The following is a 23,103-nucleotide window of genomic DNA, read 5'->3' as shown; positions in this document are numbered from 1 at the left end:
CACTTCTTTTTAAGATGCTTCTGCTTTTCTTTTTTCTTAATCCATACACATACCTTCACCTGCCATGTAACTCTGTGGTTCACTTCCCTCACAGTACTTACTGACTCCATTTACAAAGTCACTGAGGGCCAGCAGTCTGAAATATTCCACAGACAAGCCGAGGGGAACTTTGATCCCAGCTGCTGCTTCACCATCTACCATGGCAACCCCATGGAGTCCCTGGACCTCATCACCTCCAGCCCCGAGGAGGCCCGCACCTGGATCACAGGCCTCAGGTACCTGATGGCCGGCAACAGCGACGAGGACTCCCTGGCCAAACGGCAGAAGACCCATGAGCAATATCCTCTCTGGGGCTTTAATTTTGGGCTCAGTGCATGTGGATGTGTGTGTGTGTGCGCGCGCGCGCGCGCATGTGTGTGTGTGTTAGACTATGCTTACATTTTTCCCATGATTTTGAGGCTTAAAGCTACATTGCTTTCGGTCTCTTCCTTTACTCCTAGCACCCTTCTGTCCCCTCCACACTCTCATCCCAAGTAAATGAATGCATAGAAACGTAAGCCTGCATGAACCTGGGAGCAGACATCCTGTGAGGAGACTGCGTTTGGCTCCACAGACTGTGACATCTCCAAGTGCAGCCTAAAGTCTCCTAAGAGAGATGAGGTAATGGGAAAGTGTGTGTTTGGATTAGAAAAAATCCTACTTCATTATAAAGTCTGTTTACCTTTAACAAGTACTTTTCAAGCTCTGGTCAATGCACCAGGTATTAAGCTCTTTGAAGCTTTTCCTCTCTTTTTAATTTACAGTTTGGATATCGAACTGATTAATATTCAGGGGGAAGTTATTATTTACTTAATAACATTTACCCTCCCTAAATTGACAGTCAAGAAACTGCAGTTGGGGAGGGGCGGAAGATGGCGGCGTGAGTAGAGCAGCGGAAATCTCCTCCCAAAACAACATATATCTATGAAAATACAACAAAGACAACCCTTCCTAGAATAAAGACCAGAGGACACAGGACAATATCCAGACCACATCCGCACCTGAGAGAACCCAGCGCCTCGCGAAGGGGGTAAGATACAAGCCCCGGCCTGGCGGGAGCCGAGTGCCCCTCCCCCCAGCTCCCGGCGGGAGAGGAATAGGCAGAGCGGGAGGGAGATGGAGCCCAGGACTGCCGAACACCCAGCCCCAGCCATCCGGGCCAGAGTGCAGACACAGTACGTGCTTAGGGGGCCCTGGATGCTAGGGAAACAGGGCAGCAAGAACAGTGAGCGGGCACTGAAGGCCAGGTGCCGGAGCACATAAGAAAAGCGTGCGACCATTTTTTTTTTTTTTTTTTTGCTTTTTTGCTGTTTTGTTTTGGCGAGCGCTTTTTGGAAGTCTTAAAGGGATAGGGACCCCAATACTAGGGAAACAGGGCAGCAAGACTGGTGAGCAGAGGCCTGAGGCTGGCACCGGAGAATAAAGAAAAACGAGCGACCACCTTTTTTTTTTTTTATTTAAAATTTTTTTTTTTTTTTTTTTTTTTTTTGGTGATCGTTGTTTTGTTTTGGCGGGTGCTTTTTGGAAGTCTTAAAGGGGCAAGGCGGGACACTTAATCCAGAGGTAGGGAATCCGGGGATCTCGGGGCACCCTAACCCCTGGGCTGCAGGGAGCAGGGAGGCCCCTTACGGAGATGAATAGCCTCCCAGCTGCTCCTTCTCCAACGAGACTCCACCATTTTGGAGTAGCTGCCCGAGCCAGGCCACGCCCACAGCAACAGCGGAGATTAACTCCATAGCAGCCGGGCAGGAAGCAGAAACCCTGTCTGCGCGCAGCTGCCCAGCACAAGCCACTAGAGGCCGCTGTTCTCCCAGGAGAGGAGGGCCACAAACCAACAAGAAAGGAAGTTCCTCCAGCCGTCACTCGTCCCAGCTCTGCAGACTATTCCTAACATCATGAAAAGGCAAAGCTACAGGCAGACAAAGATCACAGAGACAACACCAGAGAAGGAGATAGACCTAAACAGTCTTCCTGACAAAGAATTCAAAATAAGAATCATAAACATGCTGACAGAGATGCAGAGAAATACGCAAGAGAAATGGGATGAAGTCCGGAGGGAGATCACAGATGCCAGAAAGGAGATCGCAGAAATGAAACAAACTCTGGAAGGGTTTATAAGCAGAATGGATAGGATGCAAGAGGCCATTGATGGAATTGAAACCAGAGAACAGGAATGCATAGAAGCAGACATAGAGAGAGACAAAAGGATCTCCAGGAATGAAACAAGATTAAGAGAACCGTGTGACCAATCAAAAAGGAACAACATTTGTATTATAGGGGTCCCAGAAGAAGAAGTGAGAGGAAAAGAGATGGAAAGTATCTTAGAAGAAATAATTGCTGAAAACTTCCCCAAACTGGGGGAGGAAATAATCGAACAGACCACGGAAATACACAGAACCCCCAACAGAAAGGATCCAAGGAGGACAACACCAAGACACATAATAATTAAAATGGCAAAGATCAAGGACAAGGAAAGAGTTTCAAAGGCAGCTAGAGAAAAAAAGGTCACCTATAAAGGGAAACCCATCAGGCTAACATCAGATTTCTCAACAGAAACCCTACAGGCCAGAAGAGAATGGCATGATATATTTAATACAATGAAACAGAAGGGCCTGGAACCAAGGATACTGTATCCAGCATGACTATCATTCAAATATGACGGTGGGATTAAACAATTCCCAGAAAAACAAAAGCTGAGGGAATTTGCTTTCCACAAACCACCTCTACAGAACATCTTACAGGGACTGCTGTAGATGGGAGCACTCCTAGAAAGAGCACAGCACAAAACACCCAACATATGAAGAATCGAGGAGGAGGAACAAGAAGGGAGAGAAGAAAAGAATCTCCAGACAGTGTATACAGCAGCTCAATAAGCGAGCTAAGTTAGGCAGTAAGATACTAAAGAGGCTAACCTTGAACCTTTGGTAACCACGAATTTAAAGCCTGCAATGGCAATAAGTACATATCTTTCAATAGTCACCCTAAATGTTAATGGGTTGAATGCATCAATCAAAAGACAAAGAGTAACAGAATGGATAAAAAAGCAAGACCCATCTATATGCTGCTTACAAGAAACTCACCTCAAACCCAAAGACATGTACAGACTAAAAGTCAACGGATGGAAAAGCATATTTCAAGCAAACAACAGTGAGAAGAAAGCAGGGCAGGGGCTGCAGTACTAATATCAGACAAAATAGACTTCAAAACAAAGAAAATAACAAGAGATAAAGAAGGACACTACATAATGATAAAGGGCTCAGTCCAACAAGAGGATATAACCATTCTAAATATATATGCACCCAACACAGGAGCACCAGCATATGTGAAACAAATACTAACAGAACTAAAGGGGGATATAGACTGCAATGCATTCATTCTAGGAGACTTCAACGCACCACTCATCCCAAAGGATAGATCCACCGGGCAGAAAATAAGTAAGGACACGGAAGCACTGAACAACACAGTAGAGCAGATGGACCTAATAGACTTCTATAGAACTCTACATCCAAAAGGAACAGGATATACATTATTCTCAAGTGCACATGGAACATTCTCCAGAATAGACCACATACTAGGACACAAAAAGAGCCTCAGAAAATTCCAAAAGATTGAAATCCTACCAACCAACTTTTCAGACCACAAAGGCATAAAACTAGAAATAAACTGTACAAAGAAAGCAAAGAGGCTCACAAACACATGGAGGCTTAACAACACGCTCCTCAATAATCAATGGATCAATGACCAAATCAAAATGGAGATCCAGCAATATATGGAAACAAATGACAACAACAACACTAAGCCCCAACTTCTGTGGGACACAGCAAAAGCAGTCTTAAGAGGAAAGTATATAGCAATCCAAGCATATTTAAAAAAGGAAGAGCAATCCCAAATGAAAGGTCTAATGTCACAACTATCGAAATTGGAAAAAGAAGAACAAATGAGGCCTAAGGTCAGCAGAAGGAGGGACATAATAAACATCAGAGAAGAAATAAATAAAATTGAGAAGAATAAAAACAATAGCAAAAATCAATGAAACCAAGAGCTGGTTCTTCGAGAAAATAAACAAAATAGATAAGTCTCTAGCCAGACTTATTATGAGGAAAAGAGAGTCAACACAAATCAACAGTATCAGAAACGAGAAAGGAAAAATCACGACGGACCCCACAGAAATACAAAGAATTATTAGAGAATACTATGAAAACCTATATGCTAAGAAGCTGGGAAACCTAGGAGAAATGCACAACTTCCTAGAAAAATACAACCTTCCAAGACTGACCCAGAAAGAAACAGAAAATCTAAACAGACCAATTATCAGCAACGAAATTGAAGCGGTAATCAAAAAACTACCAAAGAACAAAACCCCCGGGCCAGATGGATTTACCTCGGAATTTTATCAGACATACAGGGAAGACATAATACCCATTCTCCTTAAAGTTTTCCAAAAAATAGAGGAGGAGGGGATACTCCCAAACTCATTCTATGAAGCTAACATCACCCTAATACCAAAACCAGGCAAAGACCCCAACAAAAAAGAAAACTACAGACCAATATCCCTGATGAACGTAGATGCAAAAATACTCAACAAAACATTAGAAACCGAATTCAAAAATACATCAAAAGAATCATACAACATGACCAAGTGGGATTCATCCCAGGGATGCAAGGATGGTACAACATTTGAAAGTCCATCAACATCATCCACCACATCAACAAAAAGAAAGACAAAAACCACATGATCATCTCCATAAATGCTGAAAAAGCATTTGAAAAAGTTCAACATCCATTCATGATAAAAACTCTCAGCAAAATGGGAATAGTGGGCAAGGACCTCAACATAATAAAGGCCATCTATGATAAACCCATAGCCAAAATTATATTGAACAGTGAGAAGCTGAAAGCACTTCCTCTGAGATCGGGAACTAGACAGGGATGCCCACTCTCTCCACTGTTATTTAACATAGTACTGGAGGTCCTAGCCACAGCAATCAGACAAAACAAAAAAATACAAGGGATCCAGACTGGTAAGAAGAAGTTAAACTGTCACTATTTGCAGAGGACATGATGCTGTACATAAAAAACCCTAAAGACTCCACCCCAAAACTACTAGAACTGATATCGGAATACAGCAAAGTTGCAGGATACAAAATCAACACACAGAAATCTGTGGCTTTCCTATACACTAACAATGAACCAACAGAAAGAGAAATCAGGAAAATAACTCCATTCACAATTGCATAAAAAAAAAAAAAATACCTAGGAATAAACCTAACCAAAGAAGTGAGAGACTTATACTCTGAAAACTACAAGTCACTCTTAAGAGAAATTAAAGGGGACACTAACAGATGGAAACTCATCCCATGATCGTGTCTAGGAAGAATTAATATCATCAAAATGGCCATCCTGCCCAAAGCAATATACAGACTTGATGCAATCCCTATGAAACTACCAGCAACATTCTTCAATAAACTGGAACAAATAATTCAAAAATACACATGGAAACACCAAAGACCCCGAATAGCCAAAGCAATCCTGAGAAAGAAGAATAAAGTAGGGGGGATCTCACTCCCCAACTTCAAGCTCTACTATAAAACCATAGTAATCAAGACAATTTGGTACTGGCACAAGAAGAGAGCCACAGACCAATGGAACAGACTAGAGAATCCAGACATTAACCCAGACATATATGGTCAATTAATATTTGATAAAGGAGCCATGGACATACAATGGCGAAATGACAGTCTCTTCAACAAGTGGTGCTGGCAAAACTGGACAGCTACATGTAGGAGAATGAAACTGGACCATTGTCTAACCCCATATACAAAAGTAAACTCAAAATGGATCAAAGACCTGAATGTAAGTCATGAAACCATTAAACTCTTGGAAGAAAACATAGGCAAAAACCTCTCAGACATAAACATGAGTGACCTCTTCTTGAACATATCTCCCTGGGCAAGGAAAACAACAGAAAAAATAAATAAGTGTGACTATATTAAGCTGAAAAGCTTCTGTACAGCAAAAGACACCATCAATAGAACAACAAGGAACCCTACAGTATGGGAGAATATATTTGAAAATGACACATCCGATAAAGGCTTGACGTCCAGAATATATAAAGAGCTCACACGCCTCAACAAACAAAAAACAAACAACCCAATTAAAAAATGGGCAGAGGAACTGAACAGACAGTTCTCCAAAACAGAAATACAGATGTCCAACAGACACATGAAAAGATGCTCCACATCGCTAATTATCAGAGAAATGCAAATTAAAACTACAATGAGGTATCACCTCACACCAGTAAGGATGGCTGCCATCCAAAAGACAAACAACAACAAATGTTGGCGAGGCTGTGGAGAAAGGGGAACCCTCCTACACTGCTGGTGGGAATGTAAGTTAGTTCAACCATTGTGGAAAGCACTATGGAGGTACATCAAAATGCTCAAAACAGACTTACCATTTGACCCAGGAATTGCACTCCTAGGAATTTACCCTAAGAATGCAGCAATCAAGTTTGAGAAAGACCAATGCACCCCACCCCTATGTTTATCGCAGCACTATTTACAATAGCCAAGAATTGGAAGCAACCTAAATGTCCATCGATAGATGAATGGATAAAGAAGATGTGGTACATATAAACAATGGAATACTACTCAGCCATAAGAAAAGGGCAAATCCAACCATTTGCAGCAACATGGATGGAGCTGGAGGGTATTATGCTCAGGGAAACAAGCCAAGCGAAGAAAGAGAAATACCAAATGATTTCACTCATCTGTGGAATATAAGAACAAAGGAAAAACTGAAGGAACAAAACAGCAGCAGAATCACAGAACTCAAGAATGGACTAACAGGTACCAAAGGGAAAGGGACTGGGGAGGATAGGTGGGTAGGGAGGGATGGGGGTGGAGAATAAGGAGGGTATTAAGAATCGCATGCATGGGAGGGGTGGGAGAAAGGGGAGGGCTGTACAACACAGAGAAGGCAAATAGTGATTCTACAACATTTTGCTATGCTGATGGACAGTGACTGTAAAGGGGTTTATAGGGGGGACCTGGTATAGGGGAGAGCCTAGTAAACATAGTATTCATCATGTAAGTGTAGATTAATGATACCAAAAAAAAAAAAAAGGCAGTTCCTGTGTGGTGACCTCCAATGAGTTCTACACAAGGGTATAAAGGGCATATAAAAGTGTAGGTAAAGGGTCTGTTTGTGTTTATACAGAGGATCAAAGCCTAATTTGGCTACCCAGAAAATGAACTAAGATACGATATGAAAAAGAACTTCCAACATCAGCACTCTCAGGAAGACTCATGCCAGAAGATCATCATCAAAAAACCCCAAGAAAGATCCACGCACTGCTATAGCTGTAGACGCACTCGTCCCACCAGTTCCTGGACTTGCCATGGGAATACAGAAGGAGATATCTAAGCTGGCCTGTGCATACAGTAAAACAACAAATTTGACTGGATCTATACCGTTGGAACTCAACCAAGAATTAGAAGAAGTGCAAATTGTAACGCTCCAAAATCTTACAACCACAGACTATTTACTCTTAAAAGAACATATGGGATGTGAACAGTCCCTAGGAATGGGTTGTTTTAATTTGTCTGATTTCTCTCAGACTGTTAAGTTCAGTTGGACAATATCCACCATATCATAGATAAGTTTTCACAAATGCCTAAGGTGCCTAAGTGGTTTTCTTGGTTTCACTGGAGATGGATGGTAATTACAGGTATGCTTTGGTTATGTAACTATACTCCTATTATGTTAATGTGTGTGTGCAATTTAATTAGTAGTTTAAAACCTATACATGCTGAACTTACTCTACAAGAAGATATGTCAAAGAAATAATCAATCTTCCCATGTTTTCTTCCACCTGCTACTTCTATAACTTTTCTTCTTCCTTCCTAATTACAACCCTTAAATAGAATTCATGCCTCATATCGAATTTACTGAGTATCATAATTCTTCCACGTGTTGAAGATACCTCAAGACAAATGCTGGGCATAGAAGCCACAGGGCATAAATCTGCAAAGAAGTAAAAAGCTATCCTTTTCAAACAATAAGGCTTCTCTCTCACTTACCAACTTTACATTTCCCTGTATGGCTCCGGAAGACGACTGGTTAGCCAGAGACGGGTAAGATTCCTCAAGGGAGGAACAACCTAAGACAGGCAGAGTCGCAGGGGGACCATCAGGTGAGAAATTGGGGATCAACAGAGGTGAGGCTTAGAACCTCAACCCCCCTGTTCTGAGAGAAATCTTCTGCATACATGGATGTTTTATTGCCCTTGTCTAGCTTGGATTAACACATAGTCTACAGGCACACACCTGATGATCTACATTTGCTCTCTTACAACACTAAACTATGTTTTCTACCTTTATCTTGTATCTACCTACCACTTCAGCATTTTATTAAAAATAATAATAATAAAGAGAGAAATGTGGTATCCACATATAAATCAAGGTTAAAAATCAAATGAATATTCATATTTGAACTGTTTATAGTTCCTAATGCATGAGCAAAACCGAAAGTTTCTGTGATGACTGCCCTTGTACTGTTCACTATGTAACTTATTCATTATGTAAGAATTTGTTCTCCATGTAAGAACTTGTTTGTTATGCCTCAGAAGATTGGAGACTGACGAAAATTAGGTTTGGGGTGGATTAATGATTGTGCATTGAGCATTGACTCCCCTATACAGAATTTTATTGTCATTAACAACCATTTGATCAATAAATATGAGAGATGCCCTCACCAAAAAAAAAAAAAAAAAAAAGGACAGACTTCCAATGGTAAAATAAATAAGTAACTGGGATGTAATATATAGCATAAGGAATATAGTCAAGATATTGTAACAGCTTGGTAGGGTGATAGCTGGGACCTAGAATTATGTATATAAATGTTTTATCACTGTGTTGTACACTTGAAACTAATGTAATGTAATACTGTGTGTCAACTACCCTTCAATAAAAAATAATTATTAAAAAAAAAAAAAAGTAACTGTAGTTGGTGTCTCATTTTTTATGAAACCCATTCTTGTGATCCCTCAGTGCTGATAAATGATTAACATGCTTGGTGTAAAGACACCTCATCTGCTGGGCTTAGCTGGGCATGTGACATGACCTTTCTGTCCTCAATTTCCTTATCTGTAAAGTGAGATAGATTTATCAACTATTTTGGTTCCCTTCCTCACATTTTGAATGGACTTAAAACACAAGTGCCCCCACCCACACAGGGACAGTACTGCATCCTTATTGTTGGGATGTGTGCCCTAAATTTTTTCTTGGAATGGTGACAAATTTGTGCTGCTCCAGTTATCATGCCTCACCCTGGCTGTTGTCAGAGCAGAGTGGACATATGTAGCCCACGGAAGGGTTTTGACAGTGGGAAGGTCTGAGCTGATCAGCCATGGTGTTAATGCAATATTCACAGCATGGAGATAGTGAAACTGGGTTAAATAAATAAATAAAACACAAACATAGGAAGTAACTTTTTCTGCTTACTCTGTTAGTTTGGTTCTTTACTCCTTTATATTTGGTAAAAGAGCAAACAAATACTGAATCCATAAGAATGCTTATACCAGAACATATAAGCCACAAAACCATACTAACAGTGTCTCAAATAATAAAGAATATTCATTTCTGATGAACTAGGGGTGTGAGGTGGGGCAGTCCCAGGGTTGGTTAAGCAGTGGTTCACTGATGTCCTCAGAGACCTGGATTCTGCCATTCTCAGCATGTTGCTTGGTCTGGCCGCTGGCTGCCCTTGCTCTGAGAGAGAGGCAGCAGCTCCAGACAGCCCTGCTCAGGGGGAGCAAAGTTTCTGCTCATAATTTTTTTTTTGAGCAAAGAAAAACTTTCCAGGAGCCCTGCAAAAGGCTCTTGCCATTAGCTGGAAATAGTGTTGCAGGCCTATTCTTAGACTAGCCTCTGACAAGAGAAATGAACATAACTGAACTTTGATCTCAGGACCCTTTGCATACTTAAAGACTAAAGACTCCAAGGAGGTTTTGTTTATGTGAGTTTCATCCATTGATATTTTATCATATTAGAAATACGAGAATTAAAATAATTTAATTCATTTAAAATTACAAACTATTACATGTTAACATATTTTTATGTGGAAGGTAACTATTTTTCAAAGCAAAACAAATTAGTGAAAAAGAACAGCATTGCTTTACTCTCTTGCAAGTCTTTGTAAATGTCTGTTAATACAAGGCATGGATTCTCCTATCTGCTTTGGCATTCATTCTGTTGTGATATGCCATTTTGGTTGAAATTCATGAGGAAAATCTACCCTCACACAGATGAATAGTTGGAAAAGGGGGGTATTTCATCATTATTGGGTCCCCTTAGACTATACTTTAAGGAAGGCTGAACTAAGGCCAATCACTTCCCACTCTATTAAGGCTCATGGTTCTTGGCTGTATCTCTCCATAGGGGAGACAGTTAATTCCAGAAGCCACTATCTTTACCCAGTTAACTAGGACAAATTCACAATATTCTAGAGCCCTTAGCTACTTGCATAGATGTCTGTCATAATCCTTGAAGTGGACAGAGAAATGGGCATATATTATGGAATCCTCGTTGGCTTTGGTCATTATTTTTTATTTTATTTTTTTTTAATGGTGGCAAAAATTCTCCCTTTATTAGATAGTACTAGTTATATGTTTCTTGCAGTAAAGCCAAAGAATACCGAGCTGTGTAAAGAAAAAGTCATTATTTTTTTCCCCTGTCCATCAATGTTGTACTTCCTTTTCCAGGTGTACTTCTGGGAAAGTTTGATGCACACTATCATACACTTTTCTCCTGCCCATTTTTGAATAAAGTTTTTTTTTCATTGTTGACTTTTGGAGCTGTATGTATCCTGGTTATTGATTCCTCGTCAGATAAATTATTTGCAAATATTTTCTTCCATTCTGGTAGTATAGCCACCCCCACTCACTCCTGGTGACTGTTTGCAGGGACTACCTTTTTCCTTTTTCCACCCTTTCACTTTCAACCCATTTGTGTGACTCTCAAGTGAGTCTTTTTTTTTTCTTTTGTAGGCAGCATATAGTTGGGTCATGTTTTTATCCTGTCTTTTTTAAAAAACATGTTTTAATCTGTCGTTTGATTGGAGAGTTTAGTCCATTTATATTTAAAGTAATTAATGATAAAGAGGTTCTTGCTTTTGTCATTTTGCTTTGTTTTCTATATATGCCTCATGTTTCAGTCACCCCATTCCCTATATTACTGTCTTTTTTTGTGTGTTTAGGTGACTTTTTATAGTGAAATGTTATTTTTGTGTATATTTTATAGCTCTTTTCTTTGTGGTTAAATCCTTGGGCATTACATTTAACATCCTGAAATTGTAATACTCTTAGTTTGAATTTATACCAGCTTAGCTCAATAGTGTTTTGAACCTGATTTGTTTGTCCATCTATTTGATTTGTTTGTTCACTGGCAGTAGAAAGCTTTCAAATTAATCAAGTTGACAACTGAAGGATTTCATATTCTGAACATATGCTATCTAGAAAACAAGTGTACCCCAGAACTGCACAGAGGAGTAATTTTACAAGAAATGTAGAAGTAAGTGAAATTTCTGTCGGGAGTGAGAGAGAAAAAGGGAAAGTAATGAATAATAAAGAAAAAGCTGATGTCAAAAATAGGGATGGTTATGTTGAGTCAGAGAACCATTCTCACATGGAATTGTGAGAATTTGATAGGGTTTTAGATAATATCTTAATAACAGAATGATGTTCTTGATTGGACATACATTTAATTATATTGTGGAGAACAGCTGGGGGATGTTCATTATTATTTAAAATTCAGTTAGGCCTGAACATTTCACCTGTGAATGAGTAATGAGAAGAATAGATCTTAAGTGGCTGTATGAAAAAACCCATCCAGTAAGAAGTGTAGTCCAAGTTATTTCTGCAGTACTCACATGCCGCTGGAAGTGATACACAGTTGTGTTAAAGGTGTTGCACTGCCTGGGGTTCAGCCCCAGCTCCGCCATCTAATGTGTAACTTTAGGTGAATTACTTAAACTCTTTTGCCTCAGAGTCCTCATCTGTAACATGGCAGTGATGTTAATCATAGTGCCTACCCTATGTAGTTGTGTGAAGATCAAGCGAGTTGATGTATACAAAGTGCTGAGAACACTGTCTAGCACATATTAAATACTTTATAAATAATTGCTACTGTTACTGCTAAAGGGAGGTAAGGACTGGCAAACATTTGCTTTCCTGTTCAGGTATATTAAAGTCAGAAATCTCAGTGGCCTCAGTGTACAAAGGTGATGGTGCTAGAGTCTAGTCTCAGCTTTTCTCCATCAGATCATTCTCCTCCACGGTTCCCCCACCTTATCTCTGTACCCTACGAGAGAAATTATTACACTGAGAAGATTTGAGGCAGTCCTTTATTGCATTTTGTAAGCTGAAGCCTTATGCCTTCCCTTATACCTGAGGCCCTGCAAATTATAGCTTGTTGGGCACATACAGTCTACTACCTATTTTTGTATGGGCTCCTGAGCTAAGAATGGGTTTTCAGTGGTTGAAAAAAATCAAAAGAGGAACATTTTGTGACATGTAAAAATTATGTGAGATTCAAATTTCAATATCCATGAAGTTTTGTTGGAACACAACCATGCCGGTTCGCTTATATGTCATCTATAGCTGCTTTGCGTAGCAACAGCAGAGGTGAGCAGTTGCAGCTGAGACCAAATGGCCTGCAAAACCTAAAATACTTACTATCAGGCTCTTTACAGAAAATGCTTGCCCACCCCTGCACCAGACACTACCATTCAGTACTTTACATTTTACGAGAGTTTCTTGACAGAAAATATGATGAAGCCATAACTTTAATTAGGTTTTAGTCTCCCAGCTTTTCTTTGCAGAATGATTATTTCTATTCTTAAGTTAATCACGTTAAGGCTATGAATCAGTAATTCAGCACATTCTTGGGCACTCCTGTCTTAATTATGAAGAACAACTTTACACTATCGGAATACTTTTAACTGCAATTGTATCTTTTGCCATGTGTACTGTTACTGGGAGGGGATGGCTTTTCCTTTCATGGAATCTTGGAGTTGGAGGGGACGTCAGGGTCATCTAGTTGTGCTTGCTGGCACAGGGGGAGAAATGGAAGGCCCAAGAAGTGACATATGTGACCCACTGCCAAGGGGCCATGTCAACATAGAATCAGAGCTGAGACATGTTTCTTGGCCTGATTCTACTTCTGTTTCCGCCTTACCACCCCCACATCCCCTAGACCGGCTGTCAAGGCCAGCTCATGTGTTCACATGAAGGCCTTGCAGCCACAGGCCCACCCTGAAGGGCTTGGGTCTGTAGAGTCCTCCTCCGTACGATTGGCTTGTCTTTGCCTCTTCTCTGGAGAAGTCCTTGAGAGGCTTTGCTAAATAATCATCAAATCAAAGGATGAAAATATTGCTGCAGTTGGAGTCATTGGCCTACTGTTAGGCTAATGCTTCCACACCAGTAGGCAATAAGCTATTATTGACTGAGTGTAACTCAGGGGCAGGCAGGATGGGAGGTGGGTGGGAAGCATGTTCCCAGCCCAGGGCAAATAAACCCATGAAACCGAAATCAGTCAAGGGAAAAACCAGATGGGGAGAAAGCCTTAATTGCTCACTAGAAGCTTGACTCCATTTGTCTCTCTCTATCTCTCCCTCTCTCTCTCTGGTAGCCACTCGCCTCTTGCCCGTTTCTCTCCCATTTCACTGGTGAGACCAAAAACCCCTTCTGTCCTAGTGTATGCTTGTCTCTCCACGCATCCCTTGTAAACACCTGTTGATATGCAGATGGACTAAGGTCCAGAGTGAGATTCTGGCAATATTGTTGTTTTACCCCTACTGAGTCACTATATAGAGCTCTGCCCAGTGCTCTGGGCAGAGGCAGAGACAGAGGTGGATTACAGACCTGTAGTCTGCTAGATGCAGACGTGATTCTAGTGCTTGACCTACTGCCAGGAGAATCAAGCTGGGTATAAACCCTTTTACCCCAAGAACGTTCCATTGTCATTTTTTGGTCTCTCTGAATCCATAGTGAACTTGCCTGGGGCTGAAACTCTCAGGCAAGACCAGCAGACATTTCAAAAGAAATGATATACACCGGAAGACAAAGGAAAGAAAAATTTAAGTGCTCAAAGAAAATAATTGCCAATCTAAAATTCTATACCAAACAAAAATATCTTTCAACAATGAGCATGAAATAAAGGTGTTTTCAAACAAAGGAAAGTTAAAGCAATTGGTTTATAAAAGGCCTGTAATAATATGCCCTAAAAGAGTTCTTCAAATCAAAGGAAAATGTTCCCAAATATAAATATGGAAATGTAGGAAATGAGTACTGGAAAATATAAATATGTGAGTAAACAGAAAAAATGTAGAAACGTATATTTAAAAGATACTGATAGCAATGACTCTTAGAGTTTAAAATATAGGGAGAAATAAAATGCATGACAACAATACAAAAGGTCAGAGCATGGTAAGTGGGAGTTATATGTTCTGGGTTTCTACATAATTTAAAAATTATTAAAAGTAATAATACATATTATATTTCAGTAATTCAAACATACATTTCATAGGAGAATAAACCTGGGTATAAACCCTTTTACCCCAAGAACATTGGTATCCACAAGCAGAAGTGTCAAAGATGAGCAACTAACAAGTTAATTCAAGGAGAATATGAACAATAAAATATAATGAAAAAACTTAGAAGATATAACTGCACGTGGAAGATGAAATATTCAGGGGAGGAAAGGAAGAAGAAACAAAGCTAGACTTATGTAGTGAATTTATGAGTGGATAACTCTACAGCCTCAGAACTAGGGCAGACTGATAAAAACACTGATTGCACGGCTTTGAGTTTTTAACATCCACTCAGACTGAGGAACATGATTTGGGTCCAGGTAGGACTCTGAGGTAGAACAGAGATGTCTGCATGGAACTCAGACTCTGTATATGCTGGGCTCTCATGGAAAGAAGGATTATAAATACCCTACTTTCCAGCTCAGGAAAGTAACACCAAAACTTGCCTTTTCCTCAGGTTCAAGGTAGGATAAGATCAGATGGCTTTCTTTAAGAAACCCAACTCTAGGCTTTCACTATATGGAACTGTGGAATTTGATTTTATATGGACAAAAGGTAAAACTGTCTTGGACTGGTGAAACCTGGAAGTCATCTAGGAAAAGTAATTGTAGCCAATTTTCAACAACTCAGAGGCATTAATCTCCTAGGAAATAATGGTCCTCTTTAAATATAGGCTAAAATTCCAAAATTAAAAAGCACAAAAGGAAATGATTCACCATGAAACAGAATCAACAGACACAATAAACTAGAAGATTTGCCTCCAAGGACTTAAGGTAATAATAATTAAATCACAAAATAACTATGCTTTAAATGACTGAAAATATGTAAGAAGAAATAGCACAGTGAAAGAAAAAAAAATAGAACCAAAGATAAAAGATGTTGCTTAAAAAAACCAGATAGAACTTCTGTAAATGTGAGGGAAAATAATTGTCAACACAACTGAATATCCATTTTACTATCATTTTAAACAAAAATGCTATTCAAAATATTTTAAAATTAAGACTAAGATAGTTGGTGATACAAAGACTCTTGATAAAAAAACTAAGTGATTCATATAAGAAAAAAAAATTAAACCCAAAGGAAGAAACAGGATGCAAGAAGCAATAGGGTAAGAAACTGCAAAGTATCTGTGTAAATATATATAAGCATTAACTTTTAGATTTAAATAAATACACCAACAATATTAATGACCAAATTTACTCTTAGTTGGAAGTTTTCAGCTTCCTTCTCTATATTATGGCCACAGAAAATATTCTAAAGCATTTTTTTAATGAATTTATACTTTAAGGAGGTCTCTAAGTTCTTTAAAATTCAACTTTTGATTTATAAAAACGGTTTTTTTCTTACTTCCCCCAAGAAGAAAGTTCAAGCGACTGATTCCTTTTCTCTTATATAACACAAAGTGATTTTTATTTTAATTTTTGGCTTAGATACATAATTTTTAATTTGTCACAATTAACAAATTGTATTTTCAACAGAAATATAAGATGTAGGTAGATACAGATATAGACGTGTACACAGAGGCATATGTGAACCATATATGCCAGGTATAATTTTAATCTTAAAAAAGATTATTTTTCCTGCACACACACATTTTAATACATTTAATAACTCGATTTCAATAGAGGGCTAGTCCTCTGTTGTATAGGGTGCAACTTCATATTTCTAAAAATTTATATTCTTAACTCCTGTTTTTCAGAGCCTAATAAACCTATGCTTTAGTTAATGCTATCCTTAATCATTCATTTTCCTAATGCTCCTAAGCAAATGAAAGGAAAATATTATAAAAGCACATACATGTACATTGGTTTAGTTCACTTTTGTTGATTCCACGTCATGTATAGTGTAATATAAAATTAACATGCATTACAAATCAGTACCTTAGTCCTTAGGCTATACTATCTCCTAACCTGAACTGTCTAGGGATGTTAGAAAGTAATATAATGGATTAGCACAAATTTCCTACTTTTTAAAATTTCTCTTCCAACTGGATGTGCTAAGAAGCAGAGTCATAAACAAAAGCTTAGTAACCAAAAGAAACAGTAACAGCAGGAGATATGACTAAGGCTCAAATTCAAAAGTTGGCATTAATTAAAAACTGATGCTTTTTAAAATAGATTTTGAAGCATGCTGAAATGGAGCATGTCTTAAGTTGTAAGATGCTTTGAGAAAACTCATCTTGCAAGTAGGTTTTTGGGTGTCATATATTCTACTGCCACATGTTGAAAAAACCCTTACAACTTGTCAAATTCCCAACACCCATGTGACTCACCAATATGCAATAATTTGTTCAAAAAAGTTAAGTCAGGCTTTTAAAAAGGTTACCTAAATTTTATTCTGTACTAGTTACTGCAAACATTCCAACAACTGATAAAATTTAGGCTGGCAAAATATTCCTTTGATTTCTGTGGTTTTCACAAAAGTAATGACAACTCAGTTTCAGATATCCTTTACTTAGGGAAATACTGGAGTATTGAAATTCAAAAGAAAAATTTAGAAATGATCAGAGATACATCTTTTCAAAAATTAAAAATTGAGAATAGATAAAGGTTGAATCACATCACATCAATACCTTCTGTACTACAACTCTAAAATGAAGAAGGTGAAGGACATCAGCACAGAGAGAGTTAACTCTAATTGAAGTATCTTTTAGAAAGGCATCGTCCTATGATCCCAGGGCTGAGTTTTTAGCAAAAAGTGACACGTTTCCTCAACCAATTATAGAAATGAAAAGGAAAAAGAGAGGCCATTATTATAATTTAACATCCTTGCTTCTGCTAAGTACTGCATTTAAGACAGTAAGAATAATGAAACCTAGCATAATCATTTTTTGTCCCTTGTGCTCCATGACCACATTAAGGAATGTTGTATAGCAAAGATACACATTATCATATTAGACCTATCTGTCCATTTTATGAATGAAATAGGGTCACCCTGTCAAGATCTTCTTGTTCACTAGGCAAGTTCTTTTGCTTAAATACTTGTTTCTCTTGGATTTCAATTTCTATTATACTTCTCATAAACAGTTCACATTTCCATGTTTAATTTTTCCTATTTCAGAAAATAATAAGATTTCTTGTCATTACATTGACATGTCCTTGACTTCATTTAGGAGTGATTAGGTTATATTCTGGCCTTTCTTTTGTGTAAATAATACTACATGGGCAGTACTGACCAGAGAGAAATTCAAATGGGGACTCTTAAGGAAGAGCAAAAATTATCAAGTTTAGTTAATAAACAAGAAGAGTTATAAGATAATCTGAGAATATGACTTAATTAAACTGAAATTAGATAAAAAATGGGCAAAAGACTTGTACTGTTCACCATGTAAGAACTTATTCACAATGTAAGAATTTGTTCACCATGTAAGAACTTGTTCTTTTTGCTTCAGAAGATTGGAGACTGATGAGAATTAGGCTTGGGGTGGATTAATGATTGTGCATTGAGCATTGACTCCCCTATACAGAATTTTATTGTTGTTAACAACCATTTGATCAATAAATATGAGAGATGCCCTCTCAAAAAAAAAAAGGGGGCAAAAGACATAAAGAGACATTTTGCGAAAAAAATACATAGATGCAAATAAGCATATTAAAAGATGTTCAACATCACTTGTCATCAAGGAAATGCAAATTAAGGCCATGATGAAAGATCGCTACACATCTATTAGAACACCTGCAATAAACAATAATGACACCACTAATACTGGAGAAGATGTAGAGAAACTGGATCTTTCATACATTGCAGGTAAGAATATACATGGGAAAGTTGGCCACTCTGGAAAATAGTTTGCCAGTTTCTTCAAAAACTAAAAAAGGAGACTTTGACTTCCAGGAAGGTGAAGTAGACATACTTTTCCTTATTCCTCTCACTAAGTGCAAGTAAAATCCCTGGGCATAACATAAAACATTCAAGGTCTCTGACAGATAAAGAGAAGGCAGACACGCTGGAGACTTTGGGATGCAAGGAACAACATGGTTGTGAGTTTTCTGCTTTTCTTTTTGCTTCACATATACCAGATGTTTTTTTGCTGAAGAAGTAGGCAATACCAGAAAAACCAATGGGCACAAACAGAAAAAGAACCAACGAAGCCTAACTATCTCTAGCCAAAGGCCCAGGAAAGGAGTCACCTCATAAGAATGAAAACTTTTAGAAAATAACTTCTCTGCTGTAGCCAAACACCACGGAGGAAACTGTAGCCACACCCTCACCTGTATTAGCAAAGGCTGAGCGGGGAGCCTAGATTGCAAATCTACCCAGGCTGTAATGAGGTATCTGATGCTCCCCACTGGGAGAGTGTGGGAGAAATCCAAGTAGGACGTCAGGACTTCCATCCTTGTGAGGTACTAATGAGCCACCACTCTTCCCCAGTGTCAGTAGAGAGCAGGTGGTGGGGAGGCTGGACTTTTACCTCCTACCACCACAGTGAGATGCTCCCCCCTCCCATTTCCAGCCCTGCTGGGATAATGTCAGAGGAGGCCTAACAGAGAATGGGGACTTTCACCACTGCCCAGTGCTAATGAGGCCACCCATTTTATGTTGTCAGTGAAGGTCATTTTGGGAACAAAAGAAGGTATGCCTACTTCTCCAAGTCAGAGAAGGGGCATTGTGGGGAGTCAGAATTCTCACCCTCACCCAGTAATGAAGAGCCCCATTTCAGGTGACAATAGAAACCAAGGAAGAACCCTGGACTTCTATCCCCACCTGAAAGTAACAAAACAATGCTCCTCCTTTCTCTGCCTGAGTGGTCAGAAGATGCCACTTTAAAGAAAGATTAAGTAAGATTCAGGGTCTCACAACATAATATCCAAAATGTCAAGGTTTCAATTGAAAACCATTTGTTATACCAAAAACCAGGAAGATTTCAAACTGAGTGAAAAACTACAGATTATGACAATTACAGATGAACAGAGATGTTAGTATTATCCAACAAAGATTTTAAAGCAATCGTCATAAAAGTATTTCAATAAACAATTATGAGCACACTTGAAACAAATGAGAAAATCATTTCACCAAAGAAATAGAAAATACAGAGAGGAAGCAAACAAATTTTAGAAATGGAAAATACAATAACTGAACTAAAAAAACAATCACTTGTTAGATTCAATAGCAGAATGGAGGAGACACAGGAATCAATTAATTTTAAGATAGAATAATAAAAACTATCAAATCTGAGCAAAGAGAGAATATAGACTGAAAAATAAAAGAACAAATCCTCAGGGAACTGTACCAGCAAGAGATCTAATATCTATGTAATCAGTGTCTTGGGAGTAATGGGGAGAGAAGGCAAGGCTGAAAACGTGCTCAAAGAATTAATAGCTGTAATTCCCCAAATTTAGCAGAAGGCATCAATCTACATAATCAAGAACCTTAATGAATTCAAAACAGGATATACCCATGGAAATCCACATCAAGAGTCATGATAAACTTGTGAAAACTAGAGAAAAAGAAAATATCTTGAAGCAATGACAGGGAAAAGACAGATTACCTTTGAGGGGAAAATAATAGAATTAGAGTGAACTTGTCATCAGAAACTATAAATGCCAGAAAAAAGTAGCACATGTTTCAAGTACTAAAAAAAAAAAAATTGTTGTCAACACAGGATCCTTTACCAGCAAGAATATCCCTCAGGAATGACAGGGAAATCAAGATATTTTCTGGCTAAGGAAAACTAAGAGAATTTTTTGACAAATTCTACCTAAAAGAATGGCTAAGGAAGTTCTCTAAAAGAAACAATAAAGGAAGGGATCTTGGACAACAGGAAGAATAAACAGAATAAGCAAAAATATGGGTAAACACTATACACTTTCCTTCTCTTGAGACATCTAAATTATGTTGGACAGTTGAAGCAAGTCATAACAATGTCTGATGTAGTTCTAATTTGGGTAGATGAAATATTAAAGGCTATTATTATATAAATGGTGGAATATAAAGGGGGGAAGGCTTCTACATTTAATTTTAACTGGTAAAATGATACCAGTAAACTGAGATGATTGGTCAATCGATTGGTCTGTATATCCATATCTATATCTACATCTACATGTAATGTACTACCCAAAGCAACTATTAAAAAACCTATAGATACAGCCAAACACTGTAAGAGTTGAAAATATAATTATAAAATATATTGAAATAATTTATAGGAAGGCAGTTAAAATAAAAAGTAGCAATGGAAAATACAGAGAGCAAACAACAAAAACCAGAATGCCAGGTTTACTCTATAATAATAAAAGGGTTAATCTACTAAGAAGATAGAGCAATCCTAAAAGTATATATGCTAAACAATATAGCTGAAAAATGTAAGAAGCAAGAATGGAAAGATCTAAAAGAAATAAAGAAACCCAAAAATATGGCTAGAGACATAAACACTCTCGAAATTGATAGAACTACTAGGTAGAAAACCAGCAATGATATATAACAGTGCCATCAACCAACAGTCTCTAATCAACTTTTATAGAACACTCCACCTCAAAACAGCAGCATACATACTCAACTGTCCACAGAATAACATACCAAGATAATGATATCCTGGTCCATAATTAAACCTAAAAAATATAAATAACTGAAATAATATAGGGTGTGTTCTCTGACCACAGTGAAATCAAACTGGAAAGTAATAACAGAAATACAGCAATAAAATTTTCAAACAGCTGTAAACTCAACAATACATTTCTAAATAGTCTGTGGGCCAAAGAGGATGTTTCAAGGAAATAAAAAATACATTGAATTGAATGAAGTTAAAATAAACATATCAAAGCTTGTGGGACAAGATAAAGCAATACTAGGATAAGAAATTTATACCATTAAGTGCATATATTTAAAAAGAGAGGGAAAAGTCTCAATAATCTTAGTTTCCACCTCAAGAACTAGAATAATAAACGAAATCCAAGGCAGGCAGAAGGAAGAAAATAGTAAGGACAAGAACATAAACAATGAAATTGAATGTAGAAAAACAATAGAGAAAAATCGGTGAAATCATAATCTGTTTTTTTGAAAATATCTATGAAAATAACAGAACTCTAACAACACTGACAAAGCAAAATGGGGAAAATACTAATCACTAATATCATAAATGAAACAGGATCACTATAGACCCTGCAGACACTGAAGGATAATAAGTGAATATTATGAACAACTACTCTACACACGTATGTTTGGCACTTAGATAAAATGGACCAATTCCTGGAAAAACCCAAACTACCACATATTACTCACTATGAAATCCTTAACTTCAATAGCCCTATAGCTATTAAGGAAATATAATTTGTAGTTTTAAAAAAGGAAATATTTAGGCCCAGATTGTTTTACTGGATAGATCTACCAAACACTTAAAGGTTAACATTTCTACACTGTGTTTTCCAGAAAAACAGAAGAGGGATTAATCCCCACTTAATTTACCCTGAGATAAAACTAGGCAAAGACAGTACAAAAGAAGAAAATTACAGACTAATATTCCTCATGAATATTAACACAGCACCTTAACAAATATTAGCAAATAAAAGTAGAATGGAATTCCTCAATTTGATAAAGCACATTTACATATAACCTATAACTAACATTATATTTAATGGTGAAAGAGTGAATACTTTCTCCTTAATATCAGAAAGAAGGTAAAAATATTTACTTTCACCACTCTTACTCAACATAGAAGTCTGGCTAGTGCAACAATGCAAGAAAAGTAAAAGGCATACAAATCACAAAGGAAGAAATAAAACTCTCCCCACTTCATATAACATGTTTTTATACAGAAACTATAAGGAATCTAAAAAATAAAAACCAAAAACACCTAGAATTAATAAGTCAGTTCAGCAAGGTTGCAGGATATAAGATAAATATATGAAATGTCAGCAGTATTTCTATATACTAACAATGAATGCAAGGACACTGAAATTACTAATACAATCCTATTTACAATCACTCAAAAAAAAAAAGATAAAAGACACAGAAGTGTAAATCTAACAAAGCCATACAGGACTTATATGCAGAAAACTACAAAATGGTGATGAAAGAAATAAAATATCTAAATAAGTAGAGACACAGCATATTCATGGATTGAATGACTCAATAGAGAAAAACATGCCAATTCTCCAAAAGTGATATGCAGATTTAATGCAATTCCTATCAAATTTCTAGTAAGATTTTTTTGTAATATATACAAGATTACTCTGAAATTTATTTGGAAAGGCAAAGTTAATCTGATTTTGAAAAAGAAGAATAAGGTGGTAGGGATCTGTCTACTCAGTTTCAAAAATTTTTTATAAAGCTGTAGTTATCAAGACACATTGATCAAAGGAACAGAATATAGAATCCAGGAACAGAACCACAGAAACATGCCTCACTGATTTTCAACAAAAATGCAAAAGCAATTTAATGGAGTAAAAATAGCCTTTTCAATAAATAGTGTTGGGGAAATTGGACATCTAAAGGCCATAAAACAAACCACAATCTGTCTTAGATCTGCTACAAAAATTAACT

The sequence above is a fragment of the Manis pentadactyla genome, chromosome 2, assembly GCF_030020395.1.
Source record: "Manis pentadactyla isolate mManPen7 chromosome 2, mManPen7.hap1, whole genome shotgun sequence".
Classification (NCBI taxonomy): Eukaryota; Metazoa; Chordata; class Mammalia; order Pholidota; family Manidae; genus Manis; species Manis pentadactyla.
This window is presented reverse-complemented; position numbering follows the sequence as displayed.